This window comes from Hippopotamus amphibius, chromosome 5 (genome assembly GCF_030028045.1).
Source record: "Hippopotamus amphibius kiboko isolate mHipAmp2 chromosome 5, mHipAmp2.hap2, whole genome shotgun sequence".
In the NCBI taxonomy this organism is placed as follows: Eukaryota; Metazoa; Chordata; class Mammalia; order Artiodactyla; family Hippopotamidae; genus Hippopotamus; species Hippopotamus amphibius.
This window is the reverse complement of record NC_080190.1, coordinates 34,938,099-34,944,141: the sequence shown is the minus strand read 5'-3', so window position 1 is coordinate 34,944,141 and position 6,043 is coordinate 34,938,099.

The following is a 6,043-nucleotide window of genomic DNA, read 5'->3' as shown; positions in this document are numbered from 1 at the left end:
TTCTCCATTTTATAAATAAACTGAGGTACAGAGGATGCTGTTTGCCCAAGGTTACAGGGCTAGTAAGTTCAGCTAGGATTCAAAGCCAGGCCTTTGTCACTCTATTTTACTAAACTATTGGTGGGAGATGGAGAAGAGGTTGTCTTTTTCTGACTTTCATGAATGGAACTTCATTTCAGCGCCAAGTGGGGTATCCTTCAGATGGAGAAAGCCTCGCAGCCTGAGCTCTGAGAAGCCAGCTGCAGGCGGCCACCACTCTGCTGTGGAGCAGCAAGCAGCTATGGGTTCTCACCCATCTAGTAGGTGAGGCAGCATGATGGATAAGAACCCAACATGAGCCAAACATTCTGCCCATGAGTCCTACCTCTACAACGTCCTAACTCCAGGACTTTCTTGAGTCTCTTAACCTCTGTTTCCTCATCTATAAAATGGGGAGAGACAGACTGGAAGAGAGTGATCAACCATTTCAGCTTGCCAGGAACTGCCCCCGTTTTAGTTGAAAGTCCTGCATCCTAGAAAACCCATCAGTGCCAGGCAAACCAGAATGGTTGGTCACGCTAAGCTAACTTTTTTGCTTCAGGACTCACTGTCTATAAGAGACTCATTTGAGTATTATGGAGCACAGCTATTGAAGAGTCTCCTGCAGCAGCTCTCACACTTTAACCTGCATCAGAATCACTTAGAGAGCTTGTTAAACATAGATTGCTGAACTCCACCTCGGAGGTTTCACTTCAGTAGGTCAGAAGTGGGCCTGAGAATTTGCATTTTAACAAGTTTCCAAGTGGTGCTGCTGCTGCTGGCCCCAGAACCATGCTTGGAGAATTACTGGTCTATGCATTTAAAAATTGATATGCTATCAACCAAGAAACAAAACTGTACTTGAACAGAGTTTAAATTTCAGCCACCATGACTAGAAAAGGTGAAATTTTATAAATATTTCAGTTTGTGCTCTACCTTAGAGCCATCCAAATTGGTATTAAGATAAAATAATGATGGAGGGGGACTTCCCTGGTGGCACACCGGTTTAGAATCTGCCTGCCAATGCAGGGGGCACAGGTTCCATCCCTGGTCCAGGAAGATCTCACATGCCACGGAGCAACTAAGCCAGTGTATCACAACTACTGAGCCTGTGTTCTAGAGCCCTGGAGTCACAACTACTGGGCCCGTGTGCAGCAACTACTGAAGCCCACGTGCCTAGAGCCTGTGCTCCACAACAAGAGAAGCCACTGCAATGAGAAGCCCAAGCACCACAACGAAGAGTATTCCCCGCTCACCACAGCTAGAGAAAGCCCGCGCGCAGCAACGAAGACCCAACACAGCCAAAATAAATAAATAAATAAATAAATAAATAAATAAATAAATAAATAAATAAATAATTTAAAAAAATAAAAATATTACAGAGGAAGGTATGTTGATAGTTGTGCTAAGAAAACAGTCTTGTTGGCTTAACCAATAAACAGTAAAACAGCTTACTCTGAGTTAATCTTTAATATGCTAACGTGAGATGTAGATTTCTGAGACATCACATTTCCCCAACTTCTGACCACAGAAATCTTTGTTCTCCAGCATCTGGAAACTACTGCTCAACTTAAAATGGACTAATAAATCATTCCATTTTCTACCACTTTTAAAGCAACATTTAGGCCCCGATTTCTTGCTTCCTAATTGGCTAAACAGTTCCTAAATCAAATTACATTGTGTTGAAGGTGATAAAAACATTCTTTATCCTACAGATTTCTATAGATCACTGTATGGGTCAAATTTAACTTGGGTTATTCATACATATTTTTTTTCGTTTACAAAGAAGGCCTCTAGAGCAATCTTTATTCTTGCAGTGGACACTTCCTGGGATGGCTGTGTGGCTCATATAAATCCCTTCTCTGAGAGTGGTACACAGTGGCTATGTCTGTGCCATCAGACCCTCTCAGTAGCCATAGTCCAGGGTGGTCTCCTGACCCAAGCTGGCTGATCTGTCCCAGAAATTTGCAGTTGTAAGCTAAAAGACAGAAGCTGGAAAGTATGGCATATCGCTAGTGAGGCCTTTGTGTCTCCATTTCCCCATGTTTAAAATGGGGCAGATAACAGTATCTACCGAACACAGCTCATGTAAGGATTGAATGAGTTAATACATGTGGATTTCTTAGGGCAGTGACCAATGCATGGTAAGAGCTTCCTAACTGTGATTGCTTATTAATATTGTTATTGACTACTGATGCTCAAGTCTCTAGAGATGACGTGGCTTCTGCCCTCCCTAAATCTCTGTGGTTCAACTTCTCCTTAGCTTTCATGAGATAACATAGTGTCTTTCCAAAATATTACTCTATAACATGTGGCAGGCAGAATAATGGCCTCCCAAATACCTCTACGTTCTAATCCCTGGAACCTATGAATCTGTCATCTTACATGGTAAAATAGACTTTGTTGAAGCGATTAAATTAAAGATTTTTTAACATAGGGAGATATCTGAGTGGGCCCAATGAAATCACATGGGTCCTTATAAGGGAAAGAGGGAGACAGGAGGGTCAGAGAAGAAAGGTGATGATGGGAGCAGAGTAAGAGCGAGAGCTGAAGATGAAACACGGCTGGCTTTGAAGACAGGAAGGGGCAACAAGCAAAAGAATGTAGGCAGCTTCCAGAATCTGGAAAAGATAAGAGAATGGATTTTCCCAAGTACACTGCCAATACCATATTATTAGTCCAGTGAGACCTGTTTTGGACTTCTGACCTTCAAAACTGTAAGATAATTGTGTTTTAAGCCACTAAATATGGTAACTTGTTACAGCAGTAACAGGAAACTGATGCAAGGCATAAGCTAACCAAAGCTAGATTCTGTTGCTCACAACAAATAAACAGTTTAATGACAGCTCTACAGACACTAGAAGAGACTAAAGAGTGGGCAGGTCTCTGCTGGGTGGTTCTTCAGGTCCTTATGGCATCTATTGGGATCACTTGGGGGCATTCTACCTGTAGCTGAATTGGTCTTGTGGGGAGGCGTGTTTTTGTTTTTCTTTTTGTTTTGTTTTGTTTTTTAAAATAATTTTTGCTTCCCCTCTCCTTTTTTAAAACTTTATTTATTTATTTGGTTGCACTGGGTCTTAGTTGCAGCAGGCAGGCTCCTTAGTGGCGGCTCACTGGCTTCTTTCATTGCAGCACATGTGCTCATTAATTGGGGTTGGTGGGCTCCTTAGTTGCAGCATACGAACTTTTAGTTGCATCATGCATGTGGGATCTAGTTACCTGCCCAGAGATCGAACCCAGGCCCCCTGTGTTGGGAGCACAGAATCTTAACCACTGCGCTACCAGAGTAGTCCTGGGAGGTGGTTTTTAAGATGATTTTACTCAATTGTCTGGCACCTTAGCAGGGACAGTTGGAACGCTAAGCCTTTCTCTGTCTCCGTGTGGTCTCAGGGACTCTCCACATGATCTTTGCAGCAGGATTGCTAGACTTCATACATGGCAGCTCTGAGATCCAAAAGTGAGTGTTCGAAGAGAACCAGGCAAGAGCGAGTTTTATTGCTTATGGAGCAGTGTTTAAGGTTAGCTGCACACACACACACACACACACACACACACACCTCATAGCTAAGAATTGGGGTGGGGTAGTGCCCCTAGAGCAAGATTGGAGGTGCTGTTACCAGTGGAGGGAGAAAGGATGCTAGAACCAAAATGACAGGAGTCTCCTAATGAAGATACAGAAGCCAGCCAGTTGAGAGATGAAAGAAAAGCAAACCCCACAGCCAACCTACTTTAAAGCCCCTACTTTAAAGAGTGACTCTATAGCTTAAAAGAGATCAAGTATGTAAAATAAGCGTTGAATGAATGGGGACTATGGGTTTCATTATTTGTTTCTTGTTTAAATTATCTTTTAATGTACTGATAAAATAACAATTCAAGAGAAATAAAAACGTTCAGGATCCCACCACATTGGCACACAGTTTTGAGTTTTTTTCTTTCCTTCTATTCCATACCCTTGGCATACATAAGGTTAAATAATTTGAAGGTTGACTGATTTGTCATTTGATCTTTAGAATACCCACACAACCAGGATACTAAAGTATGTCTTTATTCACCAAGTCATGAAAGTTTATATGGAAATAAATTTAACTTCATTGAGATTACTTTTTTCTTTACTGCATAAACTACAATGGTCTTAAATGACTTTAATGAAGAACTCATTTGTAACTCTGACATTATAATACAGTGACTTTGATGTTTGCATATTACCTGTTAGTCTTGGTTCATATACATTCATGCTTTATTTTTTTCCCCAAAGTCAGAATCACACAGTTTTGCATTCCTTTCTTTTTTAAAGAACAAAATGCTAACCATAATATCTTATTTTTCATTTTAGGAAGCCTTAAAACTGATGTTTATTACTTGCATGATATTCCATCTAGTGGTAGAGAATAATTTCCTAAAGCTAACCCTTATTGTTAGACATTTGGGTTGCTTCCATTTCCAATTTTCAGGCACAGCATATTACTTTTGTTAATCCTATTCCTGGAAAAAGTCTTCAGGGCAATGACTGCCTTAGCCAGGATGAATGTGTTTCTATACCTGGTAAGCATTGCTATAGTCTAGTCCACATAGGTTGAGCCTATAGTCACGCCACTTGCAAGTCAATTTACCAGCTTCCCACAATGTTGGCAGTACTGGGTGTTATTTTAAAAAACAAAGCACAGTGAAGTGGGAGGAACTGTCTTAATAGGCATAAAATGGTATTTATTTTTCTTGAACTATTTATTTTTCTATTTTTCCAACTATTTATTTTAATAATTTTAAATTTACAGAGAAGATAAAAGAATAATATCCTATATCCCCTACATCTAGATAACACCAATTGTGAATATTTTGCCACACTTGCTTTTTCTCTTTCTTTCTCTCGGTCTCTCTATCTCTGTCTCTCTCTCTTTCATGCTCTCTCTCTCTCTCTCTCACACACACACACACAATTTCCTTTTGCTGAACCGTCTGAAAGTGCCAGATATCATAATACCTGATGCTTAAATGCTCAATCATATGTCTCCTACATAACCGAAATACCATTGTTATACACAAGAAATTTAACATTGATACAAAACAGTATCTAATATATACTACATAAGCATATTTCCCCCAATGATTCCAAAATATCTTCTAAAGATGCTTTTTAAAAAATTTATTATGATTATTATTATTTGGCTGCAATGGGTCTTCGTTGCTGCGAGCAGGGGGGGGTACTCTTCGTTGCGGTGCACGGGTTTCTCATTGCAGTGGCTTCTCTTGTTGTGGAGCATGGGCTCTGGGCATGTGGGCTTCAGTAGTTGTGGCTCGCGGGCTTAGTTGCTCTGTGGCATGTGGGATCTTCCTGGGCCAGGGCTCAAACCTGTGTCCCCTGCATTGGCAGGAGGATTCTTTACTCCTGAGCCACAGGGAAGTCCCTAAAGGTGCTTTTTAAAATTGGGGATTCAACCAATTTTCACATATTGCATTTCTTTGTCACATCTCTTAGCTTTCATTTGGTCTAGAAAGGTTCCCTGTCATATTTTTAACTCTGTCAGAGATTGACTTTTGTTTTTATTTATTTATTTTTTTCTTCATTTTCAGAGATTGACTTTTATATAAAGAGTCCTGACCAACTGTTTCATAGTATATCTCACATTCTGGATTTGCCACATCATATTCTCATGATTAAATTCAGGTCAAACATTTTGGTTAAGAGCACTACATATATGATGATGTACGTGTGCTCCTCATTGCATCCCATCAGAAAGCATGTGATGTCAGGTTGTCCAGTTACTGGTTATACTAAGTTTCATTACTGGGTTAAAGTACTGTCTGTTGCGAAAGCAACTTTTCCCTTTGTAATTAATAATTAATCTATGGAGGTGATACTCAGAGACTGTGTGACTATCTCATTTCCCAACAACAATTCACCCAGAGGGTTTGGGATCCCTTGACAATGCCTCCTAATTAGTTACTACATTGGTGGTTACAAATGGTATTGTTAATCCGATTATTATTCCTTTTTACAGATTAGCTGGTACACTTCTGTGTAAATGAG